This window comes from Eschrichtius robustus, chromosome 11, assembly GCF_028021215.1.
Source record: "Eschrichtius robustus isolate mEscRob2 chromosome 11, mEscRob2.pri, whole genome shotgun sequence".
Taxonomy (NCBI): domain Eukaryota; kingdom Metazoa; phylum Chordata; class Mammalia; order Artiodactyla; family Eschrichtiidae; genus Eschrichtius; species Eschrichtius robustus.
Window position 1 is genome coordinate 100116774 of NC_090834.1, and position 17496 is coordinate 100134269.

The 17496-nt window shown below is 38.3% G+C and overlaps 1 protein-coding gene across 2 annotated transcripts in view; it reads right to left on the minus strand.

The window, feature by feature from the left end:
- CKAP5 (cytoskeleton associated protein 5) overlaps positions 1-17496 on the minus strand; it is a 105514-nt gene that overhangs the window by 86784 nt on the left and 1234 nt on the right. Inside the window, exon 1 of one of the 2 annotated variants that reach the window (XM_068554354.1) lies at positions 45-76. The exons of the other annotated variant lie outside the window; for it this stretch is intronic. The gene's annotated coding sequence lies outside the window, so the exon portion shown is untranslated. Of the gene's footprint in view, positions 1-44; positions 77-17496 lie in introns of those variants that run through there. 2 annotated transcript variants of the gene reach the window in all.

Genomic DNA, 17496 nt, shown 5'->3' on the forward strand with positions numbered 1-17496 from the left:
ATGGGCACGGGATGCTTGACCCTCGCCCGCAGCTTGGCACTTACGCTCCCCAGGCAGGGAGAGGTCGGGGCCCTACGGTCCGAGGCAGAATCTGCAGGAATAGCGGGCGGGCGGGGGCGGTGGTGGCATTGGTGCGGAGGCCGCTGAGAAACGCCTCCTCGGGGGCGGGGCCCAGAGCTCACAGTCAGAGTGCCCGCCCCACCTCGCCCCCGCCCCGGCACACACTGACGGCTTAAAGGGGCCGCAGCGTGCCTTTGCTCAGAGGTCTGCAGGACCCAGGGTGCTCCTTCCAGCCCAGAGGGCTTCCAAGGCAAGAGGTGAATGAAGGCCCAGCTAGGAAAACTCCACCGCAGCTGGGTGGGGACCTCTTTTTTTTGTGGCAACACAGATAATGTTCCAGAAACAAAGGAGGTGACCTGTTCTTACTAACACAATCCTAATTCCTCCTCCAGGGGCGAAAAAAGTTGCTGCAGGAAACAGTCAAAGCATCAGGGTAAATATACAGCCCCCATTACGTAAGTGGCTTCTTCCATTAACTTGAGCGGTGTTTTTCAAATGGCAACTCAAAGGCACAGAAAAGAATTCTGACAGCCTGCTCTGCTTCACCTCACCCTCTCAGTGACTTCTTTCTCTTCTGTACAACATGAGGAATCCTAGACAACGATAGAAGACGGAAGTAGGGGGCAAAATAGAAAAATAACATTCTCCTTCTTGTGAGTAAAATGTGATCTTTGAAACATTGGCCAAGAATTCACTACAAGTCTATGTAGATAAAGAAATCTTGCGTGCAAATACAACTGTGATGTGCAGTCATCTAATGTAATATGAAGAGTTCTTGTGAAAAATTGTAGTAGAAACTGGATTAATATCTCAGGGAGTTAAGTAATGGTCTCTGAGCTCTCCACAGGTCATTAATGAATTTTAAATTTCTTTTCATAGGAGGAATTTTCCCTCAATCTCAGATTATAAGGTCTGTATGCATTTTGTGTCTCCTTTATACTGTCAGGAAAGAAATTTATGTGGTTATTAAGCCGGTGTTACCTTCATCTAATCTTGACAAATAAACATACCTTATTAAAACCGTAAGCCACCACCAAACCTGTATGGGAATCAATTTAGTAAAGCTAAAGACCATTTATAAGTGCCCTAACATCTTCCATCCCAAACAGGGGTTCAAGTGGAAATTTAGATTCCAAAGGACAGGCCAAAAGACTGCTCTAATAAGGAGCAGACCCAGGTTACCCTTATTCTGAAGGTCTTAGAAAATTCTAGGCTAAGGTTATCATGAAGAGAAACTGATTCAGATTAGATTAGTCTGATTTTGAACTGCCAAAAAAATCTCATTTTAAAGTGCATTTAACTGTGAATGATACTTTTGAATTAAGTAATTAAGACCTTCTTTCATTCTGTCTGTATCAAGCTTATCACTCTGTTCTGAGCGTAATGGTTTGTAGATCAGCCTTCCCATTAGATTGTGAGCACCTCAAGGGCAAAGGTTGGAATGTAGCTCACTCATCTTTTTTCCGTGTGATAACAAATGAATACTCAATAAATAATTATCACAAAAGGTATGACCAACAGTTATTTTGACACAGGAGTCCAGATAACTTCAATAAGCATAATGCAGTGAGTATATGTGCACATGCACACACACAAATGGATAATACCCAGTGCTGTGCTTATTAGTGAATTAAGAATTTAGAGAGAAAAAAATCCATTTATTGTACAGCTCAGTACAATCAGATTTATATCTTTTGCCCCAAAGCAAAGACGTTTTATATAAAAATTTTAAAATAATACTTAGATATCTTACCAAATATCACAGCCCAAACACAGCCCATCTTATTTTGGTTACTGTATCCTTTTCTTTACTATACCATGAAGAGACTAAACTGGACACGTAAAACCTTCACAATTCAACAGATTACCAGATAGAAGTATTCTCCTTAACAGAGCAAAGTTGAAACTGTTTAGGAAATGATTTAGCAAATATTATATATGGAAGAAAACATGGGAAAATGATAATTCATATATTAGAAAGGTGGCATTTCTTGTGCTTTTAAAAAATCCTTCTTCACTGTAGTGTTTTTCCTGCAACAAATCAAGCAGAGATAAGAAAAATATTTATTGTACACATAGCCAGAGCAAGGGGGAAAGAAGTTTTAAGCATTAACTGGAATTCTTTATTAGATCATACTCAGTGAAGGAAAGAGGCCAAGTTAGAGATTAAGAGCATGGACTCTGGGGCCAGAATGCTTAGTTCAAATCCTGGTTGTGCCGTTTATTAGCTGTGTGGTTTTAGACAACTCCTACCTCTCTGTGCTTCTGTTTTCTATTTGTAAAATGAGGAATTTTTTCACCTTATTGGGTTATTAGGAGAATTAAATGAGTTAAGTTTATTATATTTGTAAAGTGCCTAGAATTAACTGCTATACATAAGTATTTGGTAAATAAAATACATAATGTTCAACAAATACTGTCTGCCTTTTCTGTTACATTCCTTTTAAAACTAAAAAGCAAATGTATAGCAGCCCCCCCACCCCAACCCCGACTGCTCCTAGTTACCTGTGTTCTTAGCTGTCAGAAGTAGCGTTAACAGAGGATCAGAGGGAGAAGAGGTCCCCCAATCTAAGAACTTTTAAGTCAGGTTTACTGAGGTGTAACTTACATATACTAAAATAAACTTAAAAAAATTTTTTATTGGAGTATAGTTGATTTACAAAGTTGTGTCAGTTTAAACAACTCCACTTACAATAGCATTGAAAAGAATAAAATATTTGAGAATAAACCTGACCAAGGAGATGAAAGACTTGTACACTGAGAACTATAGAACAATGCTGAAAGAAATTAAAGAAGACACAAATAAATGAAAAGACATCCCATATCCATGGATTGGAAGATTTAGTATTATTAAGATTCCATATATCAGAAAATAATCTATAGATTCAACACAGTCTCTCTCAAAATCCCAACAGCATTTTTTTTTGTAGAAGTAGAAAAATTAATCCTAAAATTCATATGGAATCTCAAAGGACCCTGAATAGTCAAAACACTTTTGAAAAAAACTGTTGCAGGACTCTCTTCTTGATTCCAAAACACATTAAAAAGCCACAGTGATCAAAACAGTGTGGTAATGGCATAAAGACAAACAGACCAATGGAACAGAATAGAGAACCCAAAAATAATCCCTTGCGTTTAGGGTAAAATGATCTTTGACAAGGGTGCCAAGACCACTTAACGGGGAAAGGATGGTCTCTTCAACAAATGGTGACTGGAAAAACTGGATAGCTAGATGCAAAAGAATGAAGTTGGACCCTTACCTTACACCATACATAAAAATTAATATGAAATGATTAAAAACCTAAATGTAAGCTCTAAAACTGTAAAACTCCTAGGAGAAAACATAGAGGAAAAGCTTCATGACACTGGAATGGACAGTGATTTCTTAGATATGATGCCAAAAACACAGGCAACAAAAGCAAAAAGGACAATGAGGACTATATCAAACTTAAAAACTTTTGTGTATCAAAGGACATAATAAACAGAGTAAAAAGATAACCTACAGAAGAGAAGAAAATATTTATATATCATTTATCTGATAAGGGGTTAATATCCAGAGAATATCAAGAACTCCCACAACAGAACCCTCTCGCACTGTTGGTGGGAATGTAAATTGATACAGCCACTATAGAGAACAGTATGGAGGTTCCTTAAAAAACTAAAAATAGAACTACCATATGACCCAGCAATCCCACTACTGGGCATATACCCTGAGAAAACCATAATTCAAAAAGAGTCATGTACCACAATGTTCACTGCAGCATTATTTACAATAGCCAGGACATGGAAGCAAACTAAGTGTCCATGGACAGATGAATGGATAAAGAAGATGTGGCACCTATATACAATGGAATATTACTCAGCCTTAAAAAGAAACGAAATTGAGTTATTTGTAGTGAGGTGGATGGACCTAGAATCTGTCATACAGAGTGAAATTAAGTCAGAAAGAGAAAAACAAATATATATGGAGTCTTAAAAAAAAAAATGGTCTGATGAACCTAGGGGCAGGACAGGAATAAAGACACAAACGTAGAGAACGGACTTGAGGACATGGAGGGGGGAAGGGTAAGCTGGGACAAAGTGAGAGAGTAGCATTGACATATATACACTACCAAATATAAAATGGATAGCTAGTGGGAAGCAGCTGCATGGCACAGGGAGATCAGCTCGGTGCTTTGCGACCACCTAGAGGGGTGGGATAAGGAGGGTGGGAGGGAGATGCAACAGGGAGGGGATATGGGGATATACGTATGCATATAGTTCATTCACTTTGTTATACAGCAGAAACTAACACAACATGTAAAACAATTATACTCCAATAAAGATGTTAAAAAAAAAAAACTCCCACAACAACAAAACTCCAAATAACCCGATTAAAAATGGGCAAAAGACTTGAATAGACGTTTTTACAAAGATGATATACAAATGGCCAACAATCATATGAAAAGATGCTCAACATCACTAATCATCAGAGAAACGCAAGTCAAAACCACAATGAGATATCCCTCACACCCATTAAAATGGTTACTATCAAATAAACAAATAAAAAAAAAAACAGAAAATAACAAATGTTGGCAAGAATGTAGAGAAATTGCAACACTTGTACACTGTTGGTGGGATTGTAAAATGGTGCAACTGCTATGGAAAACAGTATGGAGTAACCTCAAAAAAAGTAAAACTAGAATACCATATTACCATATGATCCAGCAATTCCACTTCTAAGTGTATGCATGAGTGTGTGTACATATATATACAAAAGAATTGAAAGCTGGGGCTCAGATTTGTACATCCATGTTCAAAGCAGTAGAAACAACCCAAATGTCCACAGAAGAATGAATGAATGGATAAGCAAAATGTGGTACACACATACAATGGAATAGTAGTCTTAAAAAGGAAGGAAATCCGGTTACATGTTACAATATGGATAAACTTTGAGGATATCATGCTAAGTGAAATAAGCCAGTCACAAAAAGACAAATATTGTATGATTCCACTTATATGAGGTATCTAAACTATTAAATTAGCAACAGAAAGTAGAATGGTGGTTATTAGGGGCTGGGAGAAGGAGGAAAAGGAAAGTTGCTTAATGCATACAGTGTATAAGATTTGCAAGATGAAAAAGTTTTTGAGATGTGTTTCACCACAATGTGAATGTAGTTAATTTAAAATGATTAGGATGGTAATTTTTATGTTACATGCTTTTTTTTTTTAAGCTGCAATTAAAAAAAAAAAGTGAGATACTTGTCTATTCAACAAAATGCCCTGTAGGTATTTAAAGAAAAAAAAAGACAAAGAAGACTAAAGAAGATATTTAAATACTGACGTGGAAGAAATCTATTATTAAGTTTTAAAAAGAAATTTGGAAGATAGCCTATGAAGTCTAATTCCTTTTTTTGTGTTTAGTAAAAATAAAAAAGAGGGTCATACACATTGGTGGTAGGCTGATAATGACCCCCAAAGATATTGGGCTGTAATCCCTGAAAACTTTAAATGTTTTATGTGGAAAAAGGGTCTTTGCAGATGTGACTAAATTAAGGATATTGAGATGGGGAGATCATCCTGGATTATCTGGATGAGCCCTGAATGCAATCACATGTATCCTTATAAGAGGGTAACAGAGGGAAATTTGACACACACAGAAGAGAAGGCGATGTGAACATGGAGAAGAGCAAGATCAGAAGAGGCTGGAGTGATGCAACACAAGCCAAGGGATACCAAGAGCCGCCAGAAGCTGAAGAGGCAAGGAAGGAGTGCTTCCCCAGGGCCTCTGGAGAAGCATGGCTTTGCCTCAATATTAGCCTCCAGTAAGACTCACCCTAAATTTTTAAAAAAATTCTTATTGAAATATTGTTGATTTACAATGTTGTGTTAGTTTCAGGCATACAGCAAAGTGATTCAGATATACACACATACATACACACACACACACACACACACATATATATGTATGTATTTTAAGATTCTTTTCCATTATAGGTTATTACAAGATACTGAGTATAGTTCCCTGTGCAGTAGGTCCTTGTTGGTTATCTCTTTTATATATACAGTAGTGTGTATATTTTAATCCTAAACTCCTACTCACCCTAAATTTTGGACTCTGGACTCCAGAACTGTGAGAGAATAAATTACTGTTGTTTTAAGCCACCAAATTTGTGGTCACTTGTTTCAGCAGTCATAGAAAACTAATACAACATTGTACATGTTTGAAAGCACATAAAACTTTTCTGGATGGATCCATAGAAAACTTAACTATGACCACTTTAAAACAGTGTCTATGGGACTAGCTAAAGAATTTTTACTTCTCACTTTAATACCTAGCCATGTCTTTTTTCTTTTTTAAACAACAAGCTTCAATATTTTCTATCATAATGTTTTTAAAAGCTCTAAAACTTTAAAATTCCAGCCTGGCACCTTGAAGCTGGAGCTGTCTATACTCATCCCATAAGCCTCAATTCTTCCCCTTAACATTTTTTGGACACCATATCTCCTTTGAAAGAAAGATCTGAATCTTTTTTTTTTTTTTTTAAATAAATTTATTTATTTTTTTATTTTTGGCTGCGTTGTGTCTTCGTTGCTACACACGGGCTTTCCCTAGTTGTGGCGAGCAGGGGCCTACTCTTCATTGCGGAGCACGGGCTCTAGGCACACGGGCTTCAGTAGTTGTGGCATGTGGGCTCAGCAGCTGTGGCTCGCGGGCTCTAGAGCGCAGGCTCAGTAGTTGTGGCACACGGGCTTAGTTGCTCCGCGGCATGTGAGATCTTCCCAGACCAGGGCTCGAACCCATGTCCCCTGCATTGGCAGGCGGCTTCTTCACCACTGAACCACCAGGGAAGCCCCCTGAATCTTATTTATTACCCCAGCATCCAGCAGAGTGCTTCGTCCTCTAACACATAATTCCTAAAATAGCACAATTTCATCAAATCATAGAAGTCTTAAATATACAATAAATGTGTTCTCTGAGTTTATAAATAAAATATTGTATGTTGAATGCGTATTTCAAATGTAAGAGGGAAACATGATATATTTAATGGAATTCTAAAGTAAACCCACTTTCAAAGTGAAAAATTATTAAGTAATAGATTTCAAAAAATTTATAAGATTTTTGTCACTTTTCGTAGTACCTACTTTTTGATTATAAAATCCATTAAAAGAGGGAAATTTTAATTTTAGAATCTTTCATTTGGTAAAGTCAAGGAAGAACAGTTGCTTGTAATAAATCTTATTATAGAGCACTCTAGTCAAAATTAAATTCAATCTAAACTGTTGTGTTGGGCACTGGAGTTAGATGTGAGTTCTAAAGCTTGCTTTGTCACACACTAGCTGAGCCTCAGTTTCATTATCCATCATAACAGTACCATCTTCATGTGGTTCCTTATTTAATACATACTTCTGGAGCATTCATTATGTGCCAGGCACTATTCTAAGCACTTCACATATACTAACTCATTTAATTCTCATAACTCTGAGACTGATACTAGCCCCATTTTACAGACGAGAAAACTGAGGCACAGAGGTTAACTAACTTGCCTAAGGTGATTCAACTAACTGTAATGGTGAACTGTTGAAGTGAAAATGAGATTTCTGCTTTATACCTGTTAAGAATCCCCCCAAATACTCATATTACTCCTCTGTCCCACAAGTACACTTAGTATGTAGCTAAGTACCTAATACAGAGTAGCATCTCATGATCTGACGCTATTCTGTATTAGGCACTTATCTACTTACTGAGTACAGGAAGTGAAATACAGTAGCCCAGGGGCAATACTATGAGGGTGTAACAGAGGCACTTAATCTAGACTGGAGGGTCAGGGAAGGTCTCCTTGAGAAAGTGATATTTAGGCTGAGAACTAAAGGAAATTAATACGGATTAGCCAGGCATAGGCATAATGACTAGATTTAACAAGAGAATGTTTCAGGCATGTGTGTGAAAGCCTGAAAGAGCTAGGCAAGATAAAGAACAGAACTGCAACTCATGTGGCCAAAACAGGAGTTGAGAGAAAGGGCAGACTGAAAAGGGCCAGATCATACAAAGCCAGTGACTTTATGCAAGGAAGTAGTACTAACAGATGGCACAGCAAATATCAAGCACTCAAGAAACAGTGGCTATCATTATTGTGTTATTATTATAAGCATCATCCCAGAGTTATCTAGAGATTTTAGAAAGACTTCAGACTTAACCAAACCCACATTTCAGTCCTCTGGTTCAAGAAAGGCCTAAGTTAGCTTAGAGCTCTTGGGACCAAGTAAGGCAAGTCTTCTCTGATCTAAAACAAACCATTTCATTGGATGTATAAGCAATCTATTCCTTTTTATCCTATAGAAAGCAGATTTACTACTAGTTAAACAAGTAAATGTCATTTTATAATACTCAAGGGGACTGTCCATATTTCGTTTGGAGGAATCCCCCATATTAAACATAGCTCAAAGTAAGTAGGCAGTCCTCTAAAGCATAAAAAAACTGTTTTCCCTTATTGCTCAGAGATTTCTGATATGGGATCTGGTCTTTACTCCCGAATGAAGAACTCATGCTAGTTCTAGACTAGGGGGTTTTCATGAGACTTTCTTGTTTAAAAGGAATGTATCACATAAGAAAAAGGACCAGAAGAAAAGTGTGTAATTATAGTACTGAAAAAAATTCCTAAAATCTAAAAATGAGAGACTTCATATTTTAAGTGAATAAGGACATGAAATGATTACAAAAAAACCCACTGCAAATAAATACATAAAAGAAATAAAACAGCAAAACAAATTAGAGAAAGAGATGTTCTAGACAGCCAAGTTTGCCAGGTATCAGAGGTTTATCCCTGAAACATCAATTATTTTATGTAACTTTTTTCCATGTAAAATAAATCTAAGAAAATACATAAACTTCCCAGTCTTCTTAAAAAAAGTAGACTAATAATTATTTAAACTTTTCAGGATAATCCATTTGAGCAATCAATGTAGCAAAACTCTCAAGATGTACTGCCAAAGAGGTATGAGGGACTCTTGCATCAAAACCAAATGGTTCCAATATGGCTTTTTTGAATTCTAATGTTTTATGTTTTGTAGCTTTCCTTCCTCAAACTCTGTGATCAAACTAACACTTTAGCTTAGAGCAGTGCTACCTAATTTTTTTTTTTAATTTTTCTTAACCATATTTGCTTATTTATTTATTTATTTATTTTTATTTTATGGCTGAGCTGGGTCTTCGTTTCTGTGCGAGAGGGCTTTCTCTAGTCGTGGCAAGTGGGGGCCACTCTTCATCACAGTGTGCGGGCCTCTCACTATCGTGGTCTCTCTTGTTGTGGAGCACAGGTTCCAGACGCGCAGGCTCAGTAGTTGTGGCGCATGGGCCTAGTCGCTCGGCGGCATGTGGGATCTTCCCAGACCAGGGCTCGAACTCGTGTCCCCTGCATTGGCAGGCAGATCCTCGACCACTGCACCACCAGGGAAGCCCCGAGTGCTACCTAATTTTAGCTCTTGATTTAAAGACCCAAGCAGGGGGACTTCCCTGGTTGCACAGTAGTTAAGAATCCGCCTGCCGGGCTTCGCTGGTGGCGCAGTGGTTGAGAATCTGCCTGCTAATGCAGGGGACACGGGTTCGAGCCCTGGTCTGGGAAGATCCCACATGCCGCAGAGCAGCTGGGCCCGTGAGCCACAATTACTGAGCCTGCGCATCTGGAGCCTGTGCTCCGCAACAAGAGAGGCCGCGATAGTGAGAGGCCCGCGCACCGCGATGAAGAGTGGCCCCCGCTTGCCGCAACTAGAGAAAGCCCTCGCACAGAAACGAAGACCCAAAAACAGCCAAAAATAAATAAATAAATAAATAAAAAAAAAAAAAAAAAAAAAAGAATCCACCTGCCAATTCAGGGGACACGGGTTCGAGCCCTGGTCCGGGAAGATCCCACATGCCGTGGAGCAACTAAGTCTGTGTGCCACAACTACTGAGCCTGTGTGCTGCAACTACTGAAGCCCGCGAGCCTACAGCCTGTGCTCCGCAACAAGAGAAGCCACCGCAATGAGAATCCCGCACACCGCAACAAAGAGTAGCCCCCTACTCGCCGCAACCAGAGAAAGCCCACGCACAGCAACGAAGACCCAACACAGTCAAAAATGAAAGAAAGGAAGGAAGGAAGGATGGATGGAGGAAGGAAGGAAGGAAGGAAGGAAAGAAGAAAGGAAGGAAGGAAGGAAGGAAAGAGAGAGAGAGAGAGAAAGAAAGAAAGAAAGAAAGAAAGAAAGAAAGAAAGAAAGAAAGAAAGAAAGAAAGAAAGAGAGAAAGAAAGAAAGAAAAAGAAAGACAGGAAGAAAGAACCAAGCAGGGTGAAACTGTGCATAAAGAGGGAGTAGGATCTACTTGAAGTAAGTCAATAAAATTTAGACTGCAGAAAATACTTTTTTGGTTTATTTCCTGGTATTTAACTTACAGATAAATAAAACACTACTTTAAGTCTTATGGTTGAAAAAAGAAAAAAGACAACTGCATTAAACAAATGAATTTCATTTCAAGAAATACTTTAGACTACTCAACTTTTTTCTCATCTTTATAGAAAGAATTTAAAAGTCACTTTAATTAATAACCTCTAAGGGACTTCCCTGGTGGCACAGTGGTTAAGAATTGCCTGCCAATGCAGGGAACACGGCTTCAATCCCTGGTCCGGGAAGATCCCACATGCCGCGGAGCAACTAAGCCTGTGCACCACAACTACTGAGCCTGAGCTCTAGAGCCCGCGAGCCACAACTACTGAGCCCATGTGCCACAACTACTGAAGCCCGTGCTCCGCAACAAGAGAAGCCATCGCGATGAGAAGCCCGCGCACCGCAAGGAAGAGTAGCCCCTGCTTGCCACAACTAGAGAAAGCCCACACGTAGCAACGAAGACCCAATGCAGCCAAAAATAAATAAATAAATAAATAAATAAATAAATTTTTTTAAAATTTAAAAATAACCTCTAAGAAAAATAATCAAGATATCAAAGAATTAGGTTTCTAATCTCTTAATAAAATAATAAAAATTATGTCTGAAGAGACAGGAGGTCACCAAGGCTTATCTGACATCCTATCTATGCCAAAAATGTCTGACCATTCCAACTGAGTCAGAATTTATTTTGAATGCATCTCTGAACAAAGATCATATTCTAGGAATAAACAATTGCTGTTACCAAGTAAGGGAAAACAATGTTTTCTGTGGTACTTAAAAAGGCTTATGGGGGACTTCCCTGGTGGCACAGTGGTTAAGAATCTGCCAGCCAGTGCAGGGGACACGGGTTCAAGCCCTGGTCCAGGAAGATCCCACATGCCACAGAGCAACTGATCCCGTGTGCCACAACTACTGAGCCTGCGCTCTAGAGCCCACAAGCCACAACTACTGAAGCCCATATGCCTAGAGCCCATGCTCCACAACAAGAGAAGCCACTGCAGTGAGAAGCCCGCACACCGCAACGAAGAGTAGCCCCTGCTTGCCGCAACTAGAGAAAGCCCACACGCAGCAATGAAGATCCAACGCAGCCAAAAATAAATAAATAAATAAATAAATATATTAAAAATAAAAAAAAAAGAGTTACGGGGGGGGGAAGTTAGATCTCAGTAAAAAGCATACCACAAAGAGGACATGTGTTTGGGACATAAGTTTCCTCTGAAAGTTGGAGAGACCTGTATGAATTCATGTTTAGCTTAATGTAAATACAGATGGAAATATATAAAACAACTGTATGTATAAGCATATAAATGACTTAGTATACATACATACCTACCTCTGTTTCCTGAGAGAGCCTAGGAACAATGACACCCTAGCAATAAGCACACCTAGTATCCAGATCTTGGCTTCTAAATACCACTGTCCCATAAAAGGAACCAGGGCTGATTCTAGGGCTGGGACAGGGAAAATATAAGATGGGTCTGGAGCATCTTGTTGTACCAGAAAGGAAATGCTCAAAAAGAAAAAAAGGATAGGAGCATGTCAAAGGAACACAGGAGGAGCCAACCTGAAAGCTGCAACAATTTGAGCAAAAATAAATAAATAACAAAGAATCAGATTTTAAAACAGATATTCATACTGTATAGATAAATGGTTAAACAGAAAAATAAATGGGGGAGAACAGACAAATCTTCATTACAAAATTCCAAATAATCTATGTAGATACTCTTCCCTTCAGGAAGTAGAATTTAAGTCCCCCACCCACTTTGAGGATGGGCTAGACTCAGTCACTCACCTCCAAAGAATAGGCATAGGGACTTCCCTGGTGGTCCAGTGGTTAAGACTCTGTGCTTCCACTGCAGGGGGCACAGATTTGATTCCTGGTTGGGGAACTAAGATCCTGCATGCCGCATGGTGCAGCCAAAAATAAATAAATAAACAACAACAACAACAAAACTTAAAAAAAAAAAAAAAGAATAAGTATAGAAAGGGAAAAATAGTAACTTTACTACTTAACCTGGCAAACACTACCATAACCAAGTGTTCAAGGTTAACATCATCAGTGATGTCATGTGGTTATCGCATATTTCCTGATAGGAAATGATGGTATTCTGTAACATTCTTTCCAAAAACACATAACCCTTGTCTAATAATGAAAAAAAATCAGACAAACCCTAAGGAAGAACATTCCAGAAAATAACTGACTAGTACTCAAAACTGTCAAGACCATGAAGACAAGGAAAGACTGAGGAAACTGTCAAAGACCAGAGGAGACTCAGAGGGATGACAAGTAAAGGCAACAGGTTACCCTGGATTGGATCCTGAAACAGAAAGGTGATATAAATAGAAAACTACATATATCCCAACAAAATCTGGAGTTCAGTTAAAACGAATGCATCAATATTGGTTTCTTCATTTTGACAAATGTACCATGTAAGATGTTAACAACAGAGGAGACTGGGTGAGGGGTATATAGAATTCTGTATCTTTGCAACTTTTCTGTAAATCGAAAATTATTACAAAATAAAAAGGTTATTTTTTAAAAGTTTCCTCTAAAAAAAAAAAACCCTATCATTTATCTTCAAAAAAGTCATGTCTTGAAAAACAAAATTTTAAAATGTGGGATACCTCACACCTACTAGAATGGCTAAAATCCAAAAAAACTGATGAAACTAAATGCTGACAAGATGTGAAGCAAAAAGAACCCTCATTCACTGCTGGTGGAAATGCAAAATGGTACAGCCACTTTTGAAGAGAGTTTGGCAGTTTCTTACAAAGCTGAACATTGTCTCACCATATGATCCAGCAATCACACTTGTAGGTATTTGCCCAGTGGAACTAAAAATTTATGTCCACACACAAAAAAATGTTTAGAGCAGCTTTGTTCATAATTGTCAAAAACTAGAAGTGACCTAGATATCCTTCAATTAGGTGAATGGATAAACAAACTGTGGTACATCCATACAATGAAATCTTATTCAGCAATAAAAAAGAAATGAGCTATCAAGCCAAGAAAAGACATGGAAGAACCTCACATAGATACTCCTAAGTGAAAGAAGCCAGTCTGAAAAGGGTACATAGTGTATGATTCCAATTATATTACACTCTGGAAGAGGAAAAACTATGGAGACAGTAAAAAGATCAGTGGTTGCAAGGAGGTAGGCGAGGGAGAAAATGATGAATAGGTGAATTACAGGAGATTTTTAGGGCAGTGAAACTATTCTTTATGATACTGTAATGGTGGATAAATAACATTATGAATGTCAAAACCTACAGAAGTATACAACATAAAGAGTAAACTTTAATGCATGCTAATTTTAAAAAGTCATTTAGGAGATTGGGGGATCCCATAAAAGAATGCAGACTTGTGACAAGAGAATCTAACTATATTACAAATGTGTGAAACCACCTCACTGAAGTGGGTGGGGAAAAAGAACTGACCTAGGTAACTTCGGAAATGAATGGAGTCTGAAAACTAAAGGCAAAAGGAACTGCATATAAGCACTGTACTTCTAGTTAATAAAGTTTCCTATGGGAGTGTGAATTAACGATTCAGATATTGCTATACATGTATACTGGAGTGGAACAATTAAGTAAATGGATGATGGAAGCCAAGTTTCTCACTGTTGAAGTGGAAATTCAGATCAACAAGGGGGAGGAGGCTAGAATGATCCATATGGTAATGGATTAGACTTGGAAATATCAGTAAGAACTCATATTTAACTTAACATAGATACAGATGGTGACATATAGAAATATCTATAGATATGTCTATATACACCAGTTAGCATATACATCTATATTTCTTTGTTCTGTTAGCTGAGAGGGCCCAAAAAAAATGACACCCCGGTAGCAATGAGAACACTTACTGCTCAGATCTTGGTTTCTATTACCATTCTCCAATAAAAGGTGCCAGGGCTTCTTGGAGAAATGGCTAATTCTGGCACTGTGACACGAAATATACAAGATGAGCCTAGAGCACCTTATAGTGCCAGAAAGTAGGGAAGTGCTCAAATATAATTAAATAAAAACAGCATGCACGCACACACACACACACACACACACACACACACAAACACACGCACACAGATGTGGGAATGTTAAAGGGGCACAGGAGTCAACAGAAAGAACTCTCAATGGATAAAGCTGGAACAATTTCAGCAACAAAATAAAGTAGTATTGGAATATAACTCAAAGTATAAAATATCCTTCAGTTCATACTGATATAAATGTTTGACTAATTAAATTAATAAATGGGGAGAGAGAGACAAATGTCCCATGCAGAAGAAATTCAAATAAATTATGTAGGTATTCTACCCCAAGGACAGGAAGCACAACTCCTCTCCCCATAAGTGAGCCGTACATAATTACTTCCTTCCAAAGAGCACAGTATGAAAAGAGGAAAAGAATAACTTACAGTGAAGAAACCTGACAAACACTACTTCAGCCATATGATCAAATCAATATCAACAGTCACAAATCATGTTGATGTGATGTTATATGATGTGATGAATATGGCATTCTCTCTGTGATCTTCCACCCGAACACTCATAACCCCAGTCTAATCATGAGAAAAACATCAGATAAATTCCAATACAGGAACATTCCACTATACCTGACCAGTACCCCTAAAAACTTCTACAGATTTGCAAGTTTTTAAAAATAGGGGGGAAAAAAGTGGGAGGGGGAAGCCAGATCTACCTTCTCTGCCAGTCAACACAAACAAAAAGCTATCATTTTTCCATGATTCTTAGCTGAAGACTTTCCAAGTTAGTCTGCTAAGATATTGCTCACATTCAAAGACACTGTAACACAGCCAACTGGTTAGTTATATGTTGTCTTTATCACTTCATTACATGGAGAAAACTATGCCAGTTGTGGCGAACTTTGTTCAGCAAATATTTTCTGACCACCTTATTTGACCCAAGCACTGCTTGAGTCATTGAGGTAACCTCACAGATGAAAAAAAAAAAAAAAAAACAAACCAAAAAACTATGCTCCCCTGCTCTGTTTTCATTTCTGTGAGGAAATCAGACAATATACAAGCAAACAATAAATGGCCTAACATATAGCAATAAACGCTATGAAGTCTAAAAAAAAAAAAAAGAAAGAAAGTGAGGTAAACATGACCAAGAGGGCTACTCTAATTGGAGCTTAGAAAATGCCTCTTTAAGGAGATGACATTTGAGTTGTGAACTGAGTGAAGCCTATATACAAAGACAGGCTTGAGGTAGGGGTAGAGCAGGTGGGAAGTCCCAGGCAGAGAGAACAACAAACACAAAGGCCAAAAAGAAATTAAGTTTAGGACTTCCCTGGTGGCGCAGTGGCTGGGAGTCCGCCTGCCAATGCACGGTACGCAGCTTCGAGCCCTAGTCGGGGAAGATCCCACATGCCACGGAGCAACTAAGCCTGTGCACTACAACTACTGAGCCTGCAAGCCACAACTACTGAGCCCGCGTGCCACAACTACTGAAGCCTGCGCGCCTAGAGCTGGTGCTCCACAACAAGAGAAGCCACCGCCATGAGAAGCCCGCACACGGCAACGAAGAGCAACCCCGCCGTTCACCGCAACTAGAGAAAGCCCACGCGCAGCAACGAAGACCTGACACAGCCAAAAATAAATAAAATTAATTAATTTAAAAAAAAAAAGAATAAGTTTAATGTGTTTGAGATAAACAAGTAGGCAAGGCAACTGCCCTGACAGAAAAAAGCTAAGTAACATGTTCTGAACTCTACAGGTAATATGCATTTAAAATTAATTAAAATTAAAATAAAATTAAAAAATCTCAAACCTCTCCAACATTGATCACCAGGAATCCATCAATCAGGAGATCCAGATCTCAATTTTAGGCCCCCACTTAGTCCCCCTCCCACTGTCACAGCTGTCCATCTCCCATATGGTAAATACTGTATTTTGAACTGCTCCACCCTCCCTCTAAAACCCACCATGCCTATGGTTCATATTTCATTATGTCTGTGACAGAAGTTTAAAAAAGGAGGGGGTGGGGGGAGATTCTACCCAGAAAATGATCCTGAATTCTCCCTAACAGATCTCATTACTTCACATAGAACAACCAGAGGTTACGAGCAAAGGCCCTGAAGACACACTAACTTGGGTTCAAACTGAGGTTCTATCAGTTGTATGATTTTGAGCAAGCTGCGTAACCTTTCTAAGACTCAGTTTCCTCATCTGTAAAAAGTTGTGAGAATAAAGAAAGATAAAACGTGGCACCTAGTGAATATTCAATAAATGTTAACTACTGCTGGTAAAAGTATTTGAGCATTTATTTTGTTCAAGGACTAGAGCTGGCCAGAGGGATTACAGAAACTACAATTTGCTACAGCAAATTGTTTGAGAGATAAAACTGTCAAACTCCCTTAGGTCAGGGGCTTTGTCTTTTTCTGGTTCACTAGTGTATTCCCAGAATCTAGAACAATGTTTAACACACGGTAGGCATCAATCTCAATATTTGTTGAATGAATGAATGAGACTCCATTAAGTCAAAGGAGCATAAAAGAGTCTGGCTTTGCTCCAATATAAAGAAAAGTTTTCCTTCCTCATCAAGATTTTTAACAATAACCTAAGACACTGTTAAATGTTTATTATTTTTAATTGTCTCCCCAAAACCTAGGACAGTGTTCATAATACTAAGGTACTCAAATTTATTGCAGTTAAAACATTGTTAAATGTTTATTATTTTTAATTGCCTCCCCAAAACCTAGGACAGTGTTCATAATACTAAGGTACTCAAATTTATTGCAGTTAAAACTCTGCTGCTAAAATTAAGCTGTCTGTTAAAATGTTTAAAGTAATACGTTATAAAGTATATTGTTAAGGAATATCTTTGCTTGCCGTTGCCTGAGTGAACAAACTTTAAAAACTTGTGCAAAATTTTTTTCTCATGAGTTTACCAACTAGGTTTAATTTATGCTGGCAAAATATATTGATTTCACCTTTCTCTATATCATTTTACAAATACAACATTACACTTTATCCAGTCACTTAAGAAAAGTCCAAATCTTTTATGATTTCTTAAA